At 54.0% G+C, this 19204-nt stretch overlaps 1 protein-coding gene across 5 annotated transcripts in view; it reads left to right on the top strand.

The window, feature by feature from the left end:
• Positions 1 to 19204, top strand: part of LINGO1 (leucine rich repeat and Ig domain containing 1) — a 206601-nt gene that overhangs the window by 133096 nt on the left and 54301 nt on the right. For 3 of the 5 annotated variants that reach the window (XM_032267305.1, XM_032267304.1, XM_032267306.1), the window contains one exon: positions 9972 to 10057. The exons of the other annotated variants lie outside the window; for them this stretch is intronic. The gene's annotated coding sequence lies outside the window, so the exon portion shown is untranslated. The remainder of the gene's footprint in view (positions 1 to 9971; positions 10058 to 19204) is intronic. 5 annotated transcript variants of the gene reach the window in all.

Genomic DNA, 19204 nt, shown 5'->3' on the forward strand with positions numbered 1-19204 from the left:
TGCTGAGCCTTGATCCCAGCCTCACACTGAGCCCTGATCCTGAACAGGACTGAACCTTGATCCTGGTCCTGCACAGACCCCAACCCTGGCCCCACACTGAGCTCAGCTTTGTTATGGATATGCCAGTTGAGAAGCAGGTGCCTGCCAGGGTAGAAGGGGTAAATGGCCCTGTTTGTCCATCCCACTACCAAGGCTGCTGTCTCTGGGCAGGACTCCTGTGCCAGGCCCTGCACAGGGCTCTGGAATTGCCTAGGTGAATAAGACAGGATCCCCACCCACAGGGCTGGTAGGGAGGTGACAAGCAAGCAGGCGATGAGAGCACCAAGTGATCAGAGCTGAGGTGGGGGAGGTCCAGGGGCTGGCAGGGACATGACTCTGCATTCCGAGTGTCCCTCTGGCAGCAGGTGGGAGATGGAGGTGCTGGAGGCAGGCGCCAGTGAGGAGGCTGCAGTGGGGCCCCTGAGGAGGCGAGAATGGTGCCCATGGGGAGTTTAGGGAGTCTAGGGTAAGTGGTTCTCCCAGCATAATTGGCTGTGACCCCCTAGATCACCTCAGCTCATGGTGAACCAAGGGACTTACCTGTGAGACGGTCGATGGTGTGGGGGCGCCCGGCTGATGATGACACCTCGCAAGGGAGGCACGTGTATCTATTTCGTGGAAGAGGAAACAGAAGCGCAGGCATTGCCCGATGCCCCTCAACTTGAAGTAGCCAGGCTGTGCATGTGCCTGGGCCTTGCCTGCCCCCAGGCCTGCACCCTGGTATTGCTGGGAGAGAACTTCCTGTAGGAGCTGGGGGCTTCTTTATGACTCCTCCACTCCCGCCTGGGTGAACATAACCTGGGCATTGGCGGGAGTGGGGAGCCAGTCAGGGGAGCCTGGGCCAGTCAGCCTGGCATCCAGGGCTGGGGCAGGGCTTCCAGCACAGCTGGGGTTCTCAGAGCAGGGGGAATGGGGAGGGCCTTGGTTGGGCAGGGGACAGACAGCAGACGGAGGCCTCCAACCACAGGCTCAGAGCTGAGGACTAGCCAGGAAGGAGGGTCTTCTGCCTCCTTCACCTCCCCCTCCCCACCCTGGGTCCCAGCCCTCTGGATTTCCAGGCACTCACACTCATTTCCCTCCCGCCATGCTCCAGCTGCTTCCCAATAGCTAGATGGCTGCCCACCACCCACCTGGGGATGCCCAGGCCCCGGGCGGGGAGGGACCTGCTCAGGATCATGGGGCTCTGCCTCCTGCAGTTCATTGCTTCAAGGGAAAGAGTCTGAAATCCCATTATCTTGAATTTACACTTTTACTTATTTATTTTTTAGATATGGGGTCTCACTGTGCGGCCCAGGTTGGAGTGCAGTGTTGTGATCACGGCTCACAGAAGCCTCAATCTCCTGGGCTCAAGTGATTCTCCCACTTCAGCCTCCTGAGTAACTAGAATGACAGGTGTACCACCATACCTGGCTTTTTTTTTTTTTTTAAATGGGGTCTCATTTTATTGCTCAGGCTGGTCTCGAACTCCTGACCTCAAGTGATTCTCCCGCCTCAGCCTCCCAAACTGTTAGGATTACAGGTGTTGGCCATTGCACCCTGCCTAAAGTTACACTTTAAACAAGGGTTGTATGTGTTTGAATACTTACCCCAAGATGGGAGGCCTTCGGGGCGTGCTTGCACACAGGTTCACTGGTCCACAGGCCGACACCCCCAGGGAGCACCATGCCCTAGACATATCCACTGCTTCCCTGGTTCCTCAGTTAGTTCCCTCAGCAGCCTGTGAGGTTGCGTTGCTCGTCCGCAGGTGAGGGAGCCAAGGTCCTGGAACCAGGTCACAGCACACTGCTAACTGCAGAGGCAGAGCTGGCCTGACAAGCTCAGATCCTCAGATCCTCAGTCAAGCTGCCTCCTCCACAGATCACCCCTTCCTTGCTGGGCTGGAGGCACAACTTCTCCTCCGTCTTTCACCAAAGGCCTCTAGCATACCCATCCACCCCATCCCCTGCGGCTTCCCACCTTGCTTCAGCCGCAGCCAACGACTCTTACCCCCACCCCCCATACCACCCCCTTCAGGACCTTGCTTAAGCTGCCCTTGACCCCTGGAGCTCCCCTCCCTCCACTCCATCTGCGCACACCCCCCCTTCCTTCTAGGCTGGGCCCAAGTGCCACTGCCTTCACGGAGACCCCTGTGTACCCTCACCCAGTCAGAACCCAGAGCCCTCCCCGGGCACCGCCCTGAGCTTGTTGCTCACCCCTCTTAGGCTCCCGCACTCCCTGCGTCTGACTTGGCAGCTGCATGGTGGGCAGGAGAGTCTCTTTGCCCTGGCTTCCCAGGCCAGTTGCCCCCTAGGCCTGGCACACAGTAGGTACGGTACGTGAGAGGTCGCTAAGGCCCTTGCCTGGGGAGTGACTGCACCTTTACAAACCCATCCCTTTCCTTGGCAGCCCTAGGTCAGCTGGCTGTTTTGGGGCTGGTCCCCACCCCCAACCCAGCCCACCACCCAGGAGGCCAGCCCCCAAAGGGCCTAATTTAGCCCTGGCTTAGGGGGGATGGGTGCTGGCTTTCGCCCCCAGCAGACCTTGGTGCATTCTCCACCATGCCCAGGTTCTGCATCGGTGGGAGGGCGGGGGCGGGAGGCAAGGGAAATCCCAGCCTTGGGCTCATAGGCCAGTCCTGGCGCCTGGCAGCTACAGGGACCAGTGGCTTCCAGTCCTATGTGCTCAGCCCTAGTAGAAGGCTGCATGGGACCATCTGCCCAGGTCGACTTATTCCCTCTAATTACTGTCTGTGTGAACTTGAGCAAGTCATGTAACCCCTGTGTACCTCAGTTTCCCCATCTGTTAAATGAGGTGATGGTAAACCTATCTCAGAGGGTTGCTAGGTGGATTCAGTGAGTCAATACAATGCAAGGCACATGCACAGCCCCCAGTGAATGCTGTGCCCATCCAAAGTCTCGACTGTCACCACCGTCACATGTTACAGGATCAGGGGCCCCACGAAGGCAGGGTGTGGGGAGTGCTCGGGAAGAGTTTCCAGAAGGTGGTGACAACTGAGCAGTGACTGGAAAGGTGAGGCGCAGAGGCAGGAAAGGACCTTCCAGGAAGAGGGGCCATGCAGGACAAAGGCCTGGAGGCAGTTTGGGGACATGTAAGAAAGTTGGGAGCATCTGGATTTAAAGAAAGACCAGAACAGGGGGAGACCAGAGCTGAGGGTGCCCAGAGTCTGTGTCCCCATGGTCCTAGGGTGCCACGCCAGGGAGTTTGAACTTTGTCCTGTAGCCTGTGAGGGGTTATGGGATGAGGAATTTTTTCTTTTTTACCATAAAAGCAACATTTGCTCAAGCAAAATTAAAAAACAGAAACAATATAGAAGTGTGTCTGTAAAGTAGAAAAATCCCTTTTGCCCTTAAAGAAAAACCCCCTTTGGCCTGGTGTGTCTCCTGTCAGGACATTTTCTGGGCTGTTACAAACATATTTATTGTATATTATTTGAAAAGGAAATGGAATTCTATCATGCACATTACCCCACCAGTTCCATTTTTCACTTCCCAGTATATTGTGGGCATCAGTCAACGTCACGGAACCCAGATCTGCTGTGTTCTTTTTAATCGTTGCCTAATATTCCATTGTTTGTACAAAGCATAATTTATGTAACTGGTCCCCGGTTGATGGATATTTAGGTTGTCTTCCATTTTTCACTCTTGCAAATAATGCTTCGGGGAACATCTCGTATATATCTTGCTGACACCCGAAAGCCTTTCCACAGGATGGATTTCTAGATGTGGAGTGGCCGGGGTGAAGGGTCTGCTGGCTTAGTTTTTCTGGCAACTGTACTCCTCCCAGAGTTGGGCCAGCTGATGCTGCCCCTTTGGTACCTGAGACGGGCCATTTCCCCATGCCGTCCTCCACGCTGAGCATCCTCAATCTTTCAGTTATTTGCCAGTCTAGAAAAATATCTCACTGTGGTCTCAGCACTTGCTTCTCTTCTCCGCGGTGAGGCTGACCGTCTTTTCGTGCAGTCAGCCGCCGTGGGCATTCCTTCCTCTGTGAATGCACTGCTCACATCCTTTGCCCATTTTTCTTTTCTTTTTGCCTTTTTCTGATTGATATAAAAGAGCTTTTAGTGCATTAGGAATTTAGAAACTTTTGTCTGTTTTGTGTGTTGGAAATATTTTCCCTAGTCTTCTCTTTGTCTTTTTTAACTTTGTCTGTGGTATCTTTGGCCATAGAGAGGCTTTAGATCTTTATTTAGTCAAATCTGTCAGGCTGCTCCTCAGGGCTTCGGAGTTTCGTGTCTGGCCTAGCAAGGCTTCCTGGGTGGGTTTTAAGTGGAGCAGGGATGAGGTCATACTTGTGACTGGGAAAGGCCATTCTGATTGCCACTGTGTGGCTGGGGGTGGCTGGGGGGCTGCAGGCAGGAGGATAGGAAGCAGCTGAGACCTTTGTGCCCCAAAGGGGGTGGGGAGGACTGGGGAGAAGATGAGTTTGAGGAACATTCAGGAATTGGCTGGCTGTGGTGATGGGATGCGAGGTGAGAGAGGAAAGAGAGGACTCTGGAGTGATGCCTAGGTGTTTGTCCTGGGGTGCTCCGTGGCTGACGCCACCACCACCCTGAGTTGGGGGCAGGACTAGGGAGGGACATGCATGCTGGTGCACGAGTGGTCAGGTCACCTTGTCAGAGACACATGTACATAGGAGCACATACATGTGCACATATGTACGTGCTTGGAAATTCTGGAGATTGGTGCCCCCGTACCATGGCCCCGTGGCAGGGTGTCTGATTTTTGTGGAGTACCTATTCTCTATGAAACACTGTGTGAGACACTGCACACACACACACACACACACACACACACACACACACACACACCCTTTAATCTCTACTGCCATATGAGTACGGCATTAGAGATAAGGAACCAGTCCCAGAAAGGGTAAGTAACTTGCTGAAGGTCACAGAGTTAGTAAATGGCAGAAAGGGGAAGTTTTCTCCAACTCAGATCTGACCACCCACAGACAGAATTTCTGCCAGTGCCATCCAGGAGGAGCTGCCATCCATCTCCAGCCTGACCACCGCGGTGTTATCAAGGACTCGTAGGGATGGGCGCTGGAGCCAGACTGCCATTTGAAATGACCCCATTCCTCACAAGACGTTTCACCTTTCCATGCTTCAGCTTCCCCATCCTGGAAACCAGGATGGTCAGGGCGCCTGCCTCAACGGCACGTGTGCAAAGCGAATGAGTTAGCAGAAGGAAAGCGCTTAGGCCAGGGGCTCACTGGGTGCGATTTTTGGGGCCCGTGATGATTATGACAACCGCAGTGGCAATGGTGCTCACCCTCACCTGGGTGTCGGCCACTTTCCCTCCCGCCCTCCCCTCCCCTTCTCCCTCCCTTTCTCCCTCCCCTTCTCCCTCCCCTCCCCCCACCTGCCCTCCACCTGTCCCCCCATTCCTGTGCCAGCTCTTCCTGCATTCCCGTAGGCACTGCCTTTACCATTTGCCTCTGAACCTTTGTCCTCTGTTTTCAGTCCCCAAACCCTTGGCAGACCATGAACTAAAGCCCAATCAATCAGCGGAAATCATTCAGGGGACAATGATTCATGTTGCATTCAGGGACTTCTCCCTCAAAGCGATTCTAGTCAGGCATTTTTCAAGCGCCTGTGCATTCACCCCAGCATTGCCTGGGCTCTGAACCACACCATGAGTCGAAACCTACAACCCCTTCCTCCCTGAGTGAGACGCTCTGGTGGACTTTGGAGCTGAGGGTCTGAGCTGACCCCAGCCCTGCTAACTCCACTCTAGCCATGAGCCATCCCTGGATCCCTGACAGTTCCTTATCTCAAGCGTACCTGAGCCAATGCTATGGCCATGATGGTGGATGCAGGGTGTCCAAGCAGGGTGAAAACCTCAGGCCTGCACCCAATTAAACACATCTCCTTTACCCCCTCCCCCAACACACCCACAGAAATGAATTTCTCATCATCAAACAAACTCCCAAGTAGACAGATGCTCGAGGTGGAGTATGGAGCAGAGGCTGCTGGTTTCCTGGAATGACTTTGTTTTCAGTTGCACTGGATCCGTCACACCCGTTGATTCTTGGTGGGTGGATTCCACTGCGGCCAAGTCTTACTTATTGGGGAAAGTGAGAAGACACAGGGGCGTTTTTCAGCAGGAAGGGCTTTCCCCTGGGTTGCCTGCTGGTGCCCCTGTTATCTTAGGGGATGGCCTCTTCTCCTGTTCCTCATGCTGTCCCACAGGATCACACAACGTTTAAGGTGATCTTTGCCAAAGTAAAACACCAGTAAGTTCAAAATATCACCCTGCAAGTTAGCTTGCAGCTCCAAGGCCCTGTGGGAGTTTTCTTTATACCCCTGAGTTGCGGACGAATGAGGTGGGGGCTCCAGAGTCTTTCTGGGAGCTGGTCTGGAGCAGAGTTGAGAATAAAGCACTGAAGATGCCCCAGCCTTTGCCCTAAAGTCAAGTTCAGACCCTCGAATGTAAGCATAGGCCCCACTCTCATGGAGACGCCACCACCTGCCTCAGTTCACGCCTCCCTTCTCCAGGTGGGGAAGGTCCTGCTGGTAGAGCCCCTTGCAGGACCTGGAAGTCCCCCGTCTTCCTTGTGGGTAGGGAACTCTTGAACTTGAGAATTGAGATTATTCTACCCAAACTGAAGTTGTAGTTGCTTAGAGGCTCCCAAATGGGGCTTAGTTCTCTCCCCAGGAGAGTCATCCAAACATGTTCTAACAACAAATGCAGCAAGGTGACCTGTCCCCAAGGTGGGGTTGTAGGATAGGCAAGTTTGTGTTGCAGTGACCCGCACCCTCTGAAGCCTCAGGGATGTAATGCGTCAAAGGCTCTCTTCCTTCCTCCGTTTACCACATGAACTCACATTCCATGCTGGTGTGGGAAGTAGGCAGGGAGATGGAGCTCTGGCCACACAACTGCTCAGGGACCTGAGCTGCCAGGAGCTCCATCATCTTGTAGGACCTTCCAGAACATGTGGCCTCCAGTCACCACGGCAGAGAAGAGATACTGATGAGGTCACACGCGGGCTCTGAAATGCTTTGGCTCAGCAATGACAGACATCACTTTTGTTCACAGCCCGTCGGGCAGAACTTCTCATATGGCCCAACTGACTCTAAAGGGGCTGAGGAAATGCCAAGAAGATGTGCTGACATTCAGTGAGCAATAAAATTCTCTGGTACAAAGGCTGTTATGGGACCATTCTCAGAGCCAGGTTTCAGAAGAGCCAAGGCCGTGACTCCTGTTTATTCCCTCCACCTGGGGCATATCGAGTGGTTGCTATGGCTGTGTAATTGTAATGTCCTGATCACATCTACGCTCTCCGGAAAGTGAGGAAGGGGATGGATTCTAGTGGGAAGCTAAGCAGGGAGCTTCCAGATCCAGAGTTTACAGGACCATGGATCCCTCCGTGGGTGCTGCGTTTATGGCTCGGCCAAGGACCTAGTCGGGGGTTCTGACTCCAAAACACCTGGGATCAAGGATTGGCTCAGCCCCTTATTAACTGTGTGACCTTGGGCTAGTTGCCTCTCTCTGCCTTGGTGTTCCCTTCTGTAAAATGGGGGTGATGGTAGCATCTCTGTCTCTTGGAGCAATTGTGAGGACTAAGTGAGTTATGAGTAAAGTGCTCCGAATGGTGCCAGCAAACGCTAAGGGCGCTATAAATGTTAGCTGTCACCACCTCCACAGCCATCGTCACCACATCATTGTCATCGTCATTATCCACTACCAGATGCTATTCTAGGTGTTGGGGAATGAATACCAAGTTCTCTGCTTTCACATGTGATGGGAGAGATGGAAAATAAATAGGTAAATAATTAAAGTAAGATGCTAATCTCCAGTAGCAACGGCACTAAAAAAATAAATCAGGCGCATGGGAAGATAGATGCTCATCATTATTAGTCATTAAGGAAATGCAAATTAAAACCACAATGCTGGCTGCGCGTGGTGGCTCACGCCTGTAATCCTAGCACTTTGGGAGACCGTGGCGGTGGATCACCTGAGTCAGGAGTTCAAGACCAGCCTGGCCAACATGGTGAAACCCTGTTTCTACTAAAAATACAAAAAGTAGCCGGGTGTGGTGGCGGGTGCCTGTAATTTCAGTTGCTCCGGAAGCCGAGGCAGAAGAATCACTTAAACCCAGGAGGTGGAAGTTGCAATGAGTCATGATCATGCCATTGTCCTCCAGCCTGGGTGACAGATTGAGACTCCTCTGTCTCAAAAACAACACCAACAACAACAACAACAACAACACACACACACACACACACACACAGGCACGCACAAACCACAATGCAATACCACTACATATCGTTACACTGACTTTGAAAATGGATAATACCAAGTGTTGGCAAGGGTACAGAGCCACTGGAACTCTCCTAGGTTACTAGTGGGAATGCAAAATGGTATAGCCAACTTGGAAAACGGTTTGGCAGTTTCTTATAAAGTTAAAAATATGCTTACCACACAACTCAGCAATTCTACTGTTAGGTTCTTACCCAAGAGAATAAAAAACTTACATTCATACAAAAACTTATATGTGAGTATTTATAGTGGCTTTATTCATAATCTCCAAAAACTGGAAATAACACAAATGCCCTTCAGCTGCTGAATGGATAAAGAATGGAGTATTACACAGCAACAAAAAAGATATTCTGATTCAAGAGGCAACACAGATATTAATAAATCAGAAATGCATTATGCTAGGTGAACAAAACCAGACTCAGAGGGCTTCACTGAGATGACACCATTTGAATGGCACTCTGGAAAACGCAAAATGACAGGGGCAGAAAACTGATTGGTGGTTGCCAGGAGTGGGGGCTGGAGGGAGTTGACTGCAAAGAGACAGAAGGCAAGGATTTGGGGGTGATAGGATTGTTCTTACCTTGGTGGCCGTAGTGGTTCCACAGCCACACGCTGTTGTCAAAACTCAGACTGTGCACTAGAGAGGGTCAGTTTACTGTGGGGTGATTATACCTCAGTAATCCTGATGGAAAAAGTTTGCGGTAGGACTGTTGAAACAAGGAAAACCAAATGACAAGTCAGTCAGTCAGGGCAGTGAGACACGGTGAGGACGGCTTCCTACAGGCTGACCTATGGAGGACATTGGAGACACTGAGAAGGAGGCGGTCACGGAGGGATTTCTGAGGAGGTGGCAGGTGGTTGTGTGGCCGGGAAAGGAGGGGAGGGTGGCCCATAGGTCAGGACTGGGTTGGACAGTGCCCTGTGGGCCAGGTTAAGGGGCTTCACTCTTCTCTAGGCATAGTGGGTGCCACTGGGGGCATAGACAGAGGGTGATTGAAGCACAGGTGTGGACAGGATGGTCTGGGAGAAGGGAGGAGGGAGGGAGGGAAACCACCTGCGGCCATGTCTAGGATGCATGATGGGGTGCAGTGAAGAGAGGAAGGGTGGATCGGGGGGTCACGGAGAGAGAGTGTTTCCAAAGGGGGTCAGCTGCTGGAGACCACAGGCTGAGGCGGGAGGGTTAGGGGTGCAGATGGGATCCTTGGCGACCTTGCTGAGGGTATTGAGGGGTACTGGGGCTGAAGACATATAAGCGAAGCTTTCAGGAGGCAGGGGACCGATTTGTTGGTAACAATGAGAGTTCCAGAGAGAATGGGGTGGGGTTGTCCATCTGTGTGTCTGTGCACTTGAACAAAACTTGCAGAGGTGGGGCTGACCTTTGGAGGACACGGAGAGGCAGTGAGAAGGTTAGGGGCTTAGCAGGGGCTTGAATGCCAGACCAGGGTGTTCATGCTCGCCGGGATGTGATTCAAGGACTGGCCACACTCCAGGGTGCTGGGGAGTGGGTGGGGTGGCGCTGAGGAGCCCGTGCTGTGCTGAGAGGCAGCACTGAACCCTGCAGGGCTGGGCAGTGGGATCCCCCTTGGGGAGCTCTGCTGAGTGGGTCTCACCCAGGGTAGCAGGAAGCCCCGTCTTTGCCCCACTGACCTTCCCGCTCTTCCTCCACAGTGCATGCTGGGACCTCGACGGACAGGCTGCAGTGCCCCAGGCCCCCAGAGGCCAGTCTGTTTGCCTCCTGACGCCATCTGACCCAGGTAGGGGAGAGCAAGGTGGGCTCACCGGCCTCTTGCTTCTGTGCTGGGTGGGACGCTCTGGGTCTGAGGACCAGGTCCCCCGACTCAGGCCGGCCTTTAGTGAATGAGCCCCTGCCAGGGGCCATGGTGGGGGACACAGTGTGGCGTTTGAAGGCCCTGGCAGCAGGGGGCCTCCTGTGGAGGAGTTCCTGACCCCTGCGAAGGAAGGCCACCCCGCGGCCATTCTTCCTCCCTAGGCTGCGTCCTGGGATGCTGAGAGGCACTGGGCCACGCCGTCCCTGCCACCCCGTCGCTGTCCCGTGCTCGCCGTCTGCGTTTGCTCAGGCTCTGTTTTGTGCTGCGCACCAGTGCAGGAGGTTTTGCATCCCAGGTTCAGCTCCCTTTGCCTTCGCCTGGCTTTTTACCCCACTGCCCAGTGTACTGCCCGATGGCACTTACTCTGGAAGTTACCAGCTCTCCGTGGGACATCTGCCAGCACCCAGAACGAGCCTGTCTCAACTTTCAGAGTGGGGAGCCTGAGAGGGGGTATTTCTCCAACACTCCGGACATCCCAGGTGAAGGGCTTTCTGCCTGGTGCCAAGTCACCCAAGGGATGGGATGCGGAAGCAGCTAGGGTTGCCAGAAAAAAATACTGATGTCCAGTTAAATTGGAACTTCAGACACACAACAAATAAGTTTTCAGTGTAAATATATCTCAACTACTACATGGCACATACAATTTTATTTGCCAAATCTGGCAACCCAAGTTGTGGGGGCTGAACCCCCAGTCTCCCTCCTTCTCTGGCCAGACCTCCCTGCTGGGCTCACCCTGGCCTCCTTAGATCAGCTGCCTCCAGTGCCTTTTGCAGCCAGCCTGCCCAGGCCACAATCAAGGGGCATTTCCTGATCCCCCCACTGCTGCAGGCCATCGCTAGAGCAGAGACCTGGCGGTTCTGGCTGGGGGCAGGGCAGCAGTCCTGATCTTTGGGAGTGCTGTATAGTTCCTCATCTTCCCCCCTCTGACTCTCGGACAGCAGAGTCCAGGCTGAGGAAGTCATGGGATGGGGCAGGGTGGGCCTTTGTGCCTGCGAACAGAGCTGTGAGACAGGCATGGAGCTGTGAAAGGAACCAGGAATAGAAAATTGCTTCGTGAGCTTGGAACGCAGAGCACTTTGGGGAGCCACAGTGGGGATAGGGGCAACAGGGCTGAGGCAGTGACAGGTTACGAAGGGCTTGGATTGGCTTACTTCTGTACCCTTTGATATTGGGGAGCCGCAGAAGGTATTTTCTCCCTAAGCAGAATCATTTTTCTGATTAAGGTAATCTGTTCTCTCTCTGTTATCTATTTTCCATGCATCTATCATCTACCTATCTGTGCATCTGTCTAGCTATCCGTCTGTCTCTAGGGAGTTAAAGCATGCAGTTCAAGTCCGTTCTGCAGTCTTTTCCTCCCAAGAGCTAGCACTGATAACTAGTTTGATATACCCCTTTCAGGCTTTTTTTTGATGTACTTATCAACATATTTTAAAAGGAAAAACATGGGCTCATAGTAGTAATACTGCTCCAGCACTTGATTTTTACCCAACAGTATGTCATGTGGCTCATCCCAGCTCCTTCCATAGAGCTCTTCCCCATCCTTGTATATCCACTGTATGATGGTCTGCAAATTATTCATCGATGATTAATCCCATTGGCGGCCATTGAGGTTGTTTCTGGCACTTGGCTATTTATAAACCTCACTCAGGGAACCTCTGGGTTTGCACATCTGTTTGTGCTTGTGCTATAGTTCTTTCGGGAGTGTTTCTGGAAGTGGACTTCCTGAGTCACAGGGTGCCCATATTTCCACCTTTGATTTGTTCCGGACAGCCACATCACCCTGCAGAAGGTTGGGCCGATTTATGCTCCTACAAACTGTGTGCAAAATGCCCCATTCCCTCACCCTTGCCAATCACAGGAATTATTAATCACTTAATCCCTGCCAATTTGACAGATAAAAATGATTTTACTTTGTGTTTCTTAAACTGTTAATGAGGTTGAGCATATTTGTATATGCTCGTTGGCCATTTCTATTTCTTCACTTGTAAATTGCTTGTTCATGTCAAGTCCTCTGCTTCTGTATCCACTCATTCAGGAAGTATTGACTAATCACCTACTATGTGTCAGACATGGTTTTGGTTAGGGACCACACAGTGAACAAAACTGACAAAATATACCTGCTCCAAGGAACGTAAGCTGTGACGGAGGAGATACGGACAAGGAAAAATACAGCGCGTGTGTGGGAGTGTTAGGTGCTAGGGTGAAAAAATCAAGGAGAGGAGGGGGATGGGAAGTGCTGGGTGACTTGGACACGGTTGTCAGGGAAGGTCTATCTGAGAGGTGGCATTTAGGTAAAGACCTGCAAGAAGTGAGAGACTGAGTCCAGTGGATGTTTGGCAGAAAGCGCGTTCCAGACAGCAGGAACAGCAGGTCTGAGGATGCTGAGTCAGGTGCAGACCTGGCTTGTGCGGGCATGGCAAGAAGGCTGGTGCGGCTGGAACAGGGTGAGCGAGGGGGCGAGTGGGCCATGCCACCGGACATGGACCACACCCCCATCACGTGGGCCTGTGGGCCACCTGGAGGACTTGGCTGTTACCCAGAATGAAGTGGGGAAGGCCACGGAAGGTTCTGCATACTGATGTGGCATGATTGGAATTACGTTTTCACCAGACCCCTCCGGCAGCTGCCATCCCTGCCACCCGTTGCTGTCCTGCTTTCACTGTCTGCGTTTGCTCGGGCTCTGTCTTGCACGGCACGCCCGCAAAGTACCTTGGCTGCAGGAGGCTTGGCATCCCGGGTTCAGCTCCCTTTGCCATCACCTGGCTTTTCACTGAAGCAGGGAGATCTGACGGGGAATAGGTGGTGGAGGCCTGAACCAGGGAGTCTTGGTGGAGGTGGGGAGAAGTGGATGGATTCCACGTGCATGCTCACAGTACAGCCAATAGAAATCCTATTGCTAACAGATTGGATAGATTGATTGGAGTTGGTGTGAGGAGGCGGGAGAAGTGGAAGCTGACACAGTTACCTTCAGTTTGGGAAGAAGCAGAGGGAAGTCGGGGATGAGGGGAGCTCTCAGGGCTCCTGTGTGCTGAGCATACAGGGCCTTACCTGTCAGCCTGGTCAGTTTGCCCTGCAATTCTGCAAGGTCGGTGTTCTGTCTCACCATTTGCTGACAAGGAAACTAAGGTTCTGAGAGGTTTCATCTCATGTCCAGGATCGTCGTCTCACAGGTGCAGGGCTGACACTTGAAGGCAGAGCTCCGGGTTCCTACCCCTGCCTTCTGTTCTCAGTGAAGCCAGAGATGAGGAGGGGGTTCTGGAGGCTAGAAGGGCTCCAGGCACAGAATGCCCGCCAACACCCCGCTCTGCATCCCTGCCTGCCATTTGGCTGGGCCTTGAAGGTTTTCCCATTCTAAAAGCAACCTGTTAAGACCAAAATACTCCTGGCAGGGAATCACACGTTAAGTTTACAGCTAACATCTTAATTATCAGTTAACACCTCTGCAGGGATTAACTGACAGCCAGCTGAGGACACTGAATGGGGGCTGGTGTGATATGTATCTGGGCTGGGAAAGGCTAGGAGGGAGGGGAGGCGGGGAGGGGATTCACAGCTTCACCCAGGCCTGAGAAGGAGACACACTGAGTCCACGTGGAGGGGAGGTGGGGAGACCTGGGGGCGTGGGGACAGGAGTAGCAGCTTCTCTGAGGAAACTTGGGGCTGGGGTTCAGAGAGGGAGCTGGCATCTATTAGACACCTGCTGTGTTCCTGTACCCATGTGCTTGGCCTTAGGAGGAGGAGGCAGAGGCTGGTCATATGTTTGGTCTCAAGAAGGTCAGGAAATCAGCCACCCATGAGCCACCTCGGGCCCAGCTGCCAGCGGTCACTCAGAGCCAGGACCTGTCTCTGACACCCACAGACCAGATCTGTCACCCAGCCCTGTGGCGTAGGAGGAGAGAGTGAGCCATCTGGGGCCTCCTCCAGTTCCCTGGGGGCCAGTCCACCCTGCCAGGGTCAAGGCTCAGTCTACAACCACAGTCAGGAGGGTCTGACCTCGGAGGTCACCCAGGAGGGTGGCTGAGCTCCTTAGGCTGAACTGGGACACAGCAGGAGGCCCAGGTGGCTACCAGGCTGGGACCGTCTTCCTGCTGTATGCTGCTCCCCACCTCACTGCTGCGTAGGGGCAGGGGGAGTAGGAAGGAGGCGTGACTGCTGGTCTAAAGTTGGGGCCTCTCCCCCAAAGGGGCTTCCTCTCCGCTTAACTTCACTCTGCCCAGGAGGACCGATCTGTTCTTTGGGTGTCATCGTGTGTCTGAAGGTAACCGGCTGCCCCACAGCCCCGTCACCGTTGCCGTGTTGGGCTCTGGCTTAGCCTTCCTGGGACCCTGGGGCTAAGAGCGGCCCCTCCTTCCTCTCCATGTCCTCCCGCGCCTTTTCTTCTCCTCCTTCCTCCCTTCTCGCCCCTTCTCCTCCCTATCCCTCTCCTTCTCTCCCCCCCACCTTCCCCCTCTTCTCTCTTCTCCCCTTTTCCCTCCCTTCCCCTGCCAGGCAACCCTGGCCTGGCACCTAGTCGCTGGTAGTCAGACTTGCTTCTAGCTCCAGGCTGGCCCAGGTCCCGGGTGGCCCCGCAGTCAGGTGCACGTCCAGCTGTTCCCTTGTACTTACCTGCACACCCTCCCAGAGGGGCTACGAGGGCTCAGCTGGGGAGGGGCCCTGTGGGAGGGGCGGGTGGTGATGAAGTAAGGCTTCTGGGCAGGGAGGAAGTGTGCCTGGTGCCTGGGAAGCCTGAGCGAGCCTTCCAGGAAGGGGACCCTGTGTGAGCAAAGGCTGGAGGGATGATAGACAGGGCCTGAGCTGGAGGCGCTGGGGTGGTGCTTGTCTGTCAAAGGGGATTGAGGCCAGATCCAGCAGGTGGACCTGATTCTGAGGCCCCGGAGATCTGGAGCCTTGAGGCAGGAAACAGCTGCAGAGCTGCCTGCCTTCTACTTTCCCCTGCCCAGCAGCGGCCAGCCCCCGGGTCCTGCTGCACCGAGTCTGGAGGGCTGGCTTCTATGCCCAGTTCTGCCTCCAGCTTGTCAAGTGACCTTAGGGCAAATGACCTTGAGCCTGGGCCTCAGTGACTTCACCTGAGACTGGGCCGTGGCTCCGGACCAGAGGCTTTACAGAGCATGAAGTGTGCTCTGGGTTAGCACGTTGCTGGGGTCCCTGTCGTGGCTCAAGTGCCTGCCCTGAGATGCCAGCTCTGGGGACCATGGCTGTGCCTCGGGTAGGGCCCCATCCTCCTGGAGCTTCCGCTCTTGTGAGGGAGACAAATGTGTAAACTAGAGGCTGAAAACGAGAGGCCGCAGACACACATGTGCTTGTGGAGGTGTTGTTCCATTTTAAACAATTCGGTTCTTAAAAATTGAAATCCAACCCACGTGCCATAAAAGTCACTATTTTAAAGCACACCGTTCAGTGGTTTTTAGCATATCCCCAATTGTGCAACCCTTACCACTATGTAATTCCAGCGGATTTTCATTACCCCAAAAGAAAACCCTGCACCCTTTAGCAGTTCCTGCCATTCTCCCCTCCTCCCCGGCCCTGGCACCCACAAATCCACTTTTGTGTCTTTGGCTCTGCATATTCTAGACATTTCATAGAAATGAAATCATACAACATGTGGGCTTTTTTGCCTGGCTTCCGTCGCTCAGCACACAGTGTTTAAGGTTCGTCGTGCTCTCGTGTGTATCTATCGGTGCCTCATTCCTTTCTTTGGCTGAATGGTATTCCATTGTATGGCTGTAACACATTTTGTTTATATATTCATTCATGGGCATTTGGGCGGTTTTGACTTTTTGGCTATTGTGGATAATGCTGCTGTGAACCCTTGTGCACAAGTGTTTTCAGTTTTCCTGGGTCGGTTTCTAGGTGTGAAGTTGCTGGACCATGAGACGGTGTGGTTCAAAAGGCCTTAGACAGGGGCATGCCCTCCAGTTTGCAAGCCCTGCCCATTCCCGTTGCATGACCTTTGCCCCTTCACTCACTTTCGTCCCCTCCTCAGCCCCCGTAGGCATCTGTGTTTTCAGCCTGTGATTACTGAGCAGTGATGGAGAGGAACACAGTGGGCTATGGGAGCCAGAGAAGGCTCCTGACCGTGGGAGCAGTCCCCAAGGGCTTCCTGGAGGAGATACAATCTGAGCTTAGCTTAGCCTGTGTGGACATTTTCTAGGACAAAAGGACCGAGGGAGGGTGTTCCAGGGTCTCCAGGCCCAGCTAGGATGTCCTGTCTCCCTTCCTGTGGTGTGTACCTGTCAGTCTTTCCTGCCATTCACTCAGAGAACTACAAACACCTTGATGGGCTGGAGAGGGGAAGGGGGAAGATGAGGGAGTGAGGTGAGCCGTGGTTCTGTGCTCCTGCTGAAGAGCTGGGGGAAGGACCGTGATGGGCAAAGGGATGGGGGACTTTGGCCCTTCCTCAGCTAGGGGCTGGCACAGTCTGAGGACTGGGGCAGAGGCGACCCTAAGCTAGGACACTCCATGTCCCAAAATGGCAGCCAGCTGTCCTCCCTCTGGACCTTGATGGGGGCAGGTGAGAGACAGGATGGCCCTTGCCAGGACTGCAGCAGAGGCAGAGGCCCAGTGATGGCCCAGACCGGAAGCTGTGCACACACCCTCCCAGGTTTCTGCTCTGCTACCTAATGGGTGATTATACCCTGATGTGCACAGCGGTGAAGAAGGGATTTTCTGTGAAGCAAAATCTCCTGCGAGATATTCAGGCCACGCCGGGCTTTGCTTCCCAACCAGTCTCGTTGCTACTGCTTGGCTTGTCTGTGGCTTGAGAGGCCACGTGTGTCTGAAGACCACATGGGTTTTTTATTTCCTTCTCAGCAGGGAGAGGTTCCCAAGGGCTAGGAAGAACCCAGCTTTGGGCCTAAGACGCTCTGTGTGTGTGTGTGTGTGTGTGTGTGTGTGTGTGTGTGTGTGTGTGTGTGTCTGTCTGTGTGTATGTGTATCTGTGTGTGTGTCTGTGTGTGTGTGTGTGTCTGTGTCTGTGTGTGTGTGTGTGTGTGTCTGTGTGTGTGTGTGTGTCTGTGTGTGTGTGTGTGTGTGTCTGTGTGTGTGTATCTGTGTGTGTCTGTGTGGGTGTGTGTCTGTGTGCGCGTGTGTGTCTGTGCGTGTGTGTATGTGTGTGTGTATGTGTGTGCGTGTGTGTCTTCCCCCCTGCACTCCCCAGGGCAGCTCCCCTGTGTGTGTACATGTGTGTTGGATACCGTGCAGTGTATGTTTCCAGGTGTGTCTCTGTGTTTGGGGCTGTGTTTCTGTGTGTGTGTGCTTGCCAGTTTCTGGTCAGTGCACACCCTCATGAACTTGCCGTGTGGACAAGTTCCTGCGCGTGCGTCGTGGCCCTGACAAGTGTAGTGCAGGTGTAGGCTGTCCAGGTGGTCTCGAAAGGGGCTTCTCAGCTGGACCCCTGTTTCTCTGAATAAGGGTGTGCATGTCTGGGAGATTCTCTCAGCGGGTGAAGGGCTGCCCTGCCAGAGAGTTCAGCCTGTGACTGGCATTACATGCAGGGTTTGGGGTGTGGGTTGGAAGTCTTGCAAGTCCCCGCAGGCTCTGGGGCTCGGAGACCCCAGACAGCAGCTGCGCCGTTGAGTCAAGCTCTCCCCTCTTCTCTCTGGCTTTGGTGTTTGTGTTTAGAGTTTGTTTGATTTCCGACAAAGTGCTTGGTAGGGGATGGTCGGGAGGATATTTGCTTCAGATCGTTTGCTGAGCTGGGACATGTCCAGCCCTTTGCTGGTGCCGACCCGTTGCTCAGCTCCCCCACTTGTCTCCTCCAGTCCGAGAAGCCGCTGCGTTTGCACCATGGGTCGCCTTTCTACAACCCTGATTTTGCACCTCGTTCACTTCCCCACATTGCACAAGGTAGGCAAGACTGGAATTCTCGTACCCATTTGTCAGATGAGTTAACTGAGGCACAAAGAGACATGCATGCAGTCACTTGGTGGACCAAGGCTGGGAGCAGGATCACTGGTTCCTCCTCCCTGCACAGGTTCCTTTGCTCTTAGCCCCAGCCCTAGCCCTGGGCCCTCAGTGGGGAGGACTCTGCCTAGAGGAGACGGGGCCTGGTTTCGTGAATGGGTCCAGCTGGAGGATGCCCGCGTCTCCACGTGCAGCTCTTCTCCACTCTGTCATCACTCAGCTTCCTCCTGGAGAGATGGCCCCAGGCCTCTTTTCATCTCCAAATAAACAGGCAGGGATGCAGGAGGCAATAATATTGATGTCCATCATTGATATTTCCTTATGGTGGCTGTAGTTAGCAATTCTTCCACGGCTGAGGCTCGACCTGGCAGACAAGTGGAGGAGCTCCGGCTTGTTAATGTCAGCCCATTAATGTCACACTGACAAGGCTGATGGTGGGATGGGGGTGGGTGGCCTTAGATAGAAAGCAGGAGAAGCAGCAGGGCCGAGCAGAGGAAGAAAGTCCACCCACTTCCCTCCCGCACCAGGGACTTGCTGTCCTGGAGCCCAGCCCCTGGGAGCTCACCTCGTCTCGTATACTCCCCAGCCGCCTCCTTCACCCCACGGCCCCTCACCCCTCCCTATTCTGCTAGGATGGCTTGGCCTGAAGAGCAGGCTCCACATCCCTGGGAAGGTCCACAAACCTTGGCCCGAGGCGCCCGCAGCCTAGAAGGGCTCCATTGAGGGTGGCCCAGATAGCCAGAGGTGGGAGAGCCGCTCCTGCGCCTCCGCCCTGCTCCTCCCTTTTGCCCGGCTACACTCCGATTTGCACAGCTCTGCTGGTGCTGACCTCCACAGCGAGGCAAGCACAGCCCTTTCCTGTGGGGCACTACACATGCCCCTCATCCATGCATTATTTATTAGGAGCAGAAAGGCTAGGATTGGCACTCCCAGACCCCAGACTCTCCTTGCCCCTCCGCTTCAGGCTTCCCCTCCTCCTTCTCCTTCACAGAATTCTTGGGTCAGGATCCTGTCCCCCAGCCACATGGCTCATCTCAGTGTCCCTCTGGCCAGCCTTCTTTAGATCCTTTGCTTCCCTGAGCACAAGAAGCCAAGCCACCTATCATTCAGGGAGGCGGAGTTCCTTGGCCCTTGCCACCTGACTGCCTCCTGTGCTACCAGCCTGCCCATTTG

This window comes from Sapajus apella, unplaced genomic scaffold, assembly GCF_009761245.1.
Source record: "Sapajus apella isolate SASKATOON/1434 unplaced genomic scaffold, GSC_monkey_1.0 scaffold168, whole genome shotgun sequence".
Classification (NCBI taxonomy): Eukaryota; Metazoa; Chordata; class Mammalia; order Primates; family Cebidae; genus Sapajus; species Sapajus apella.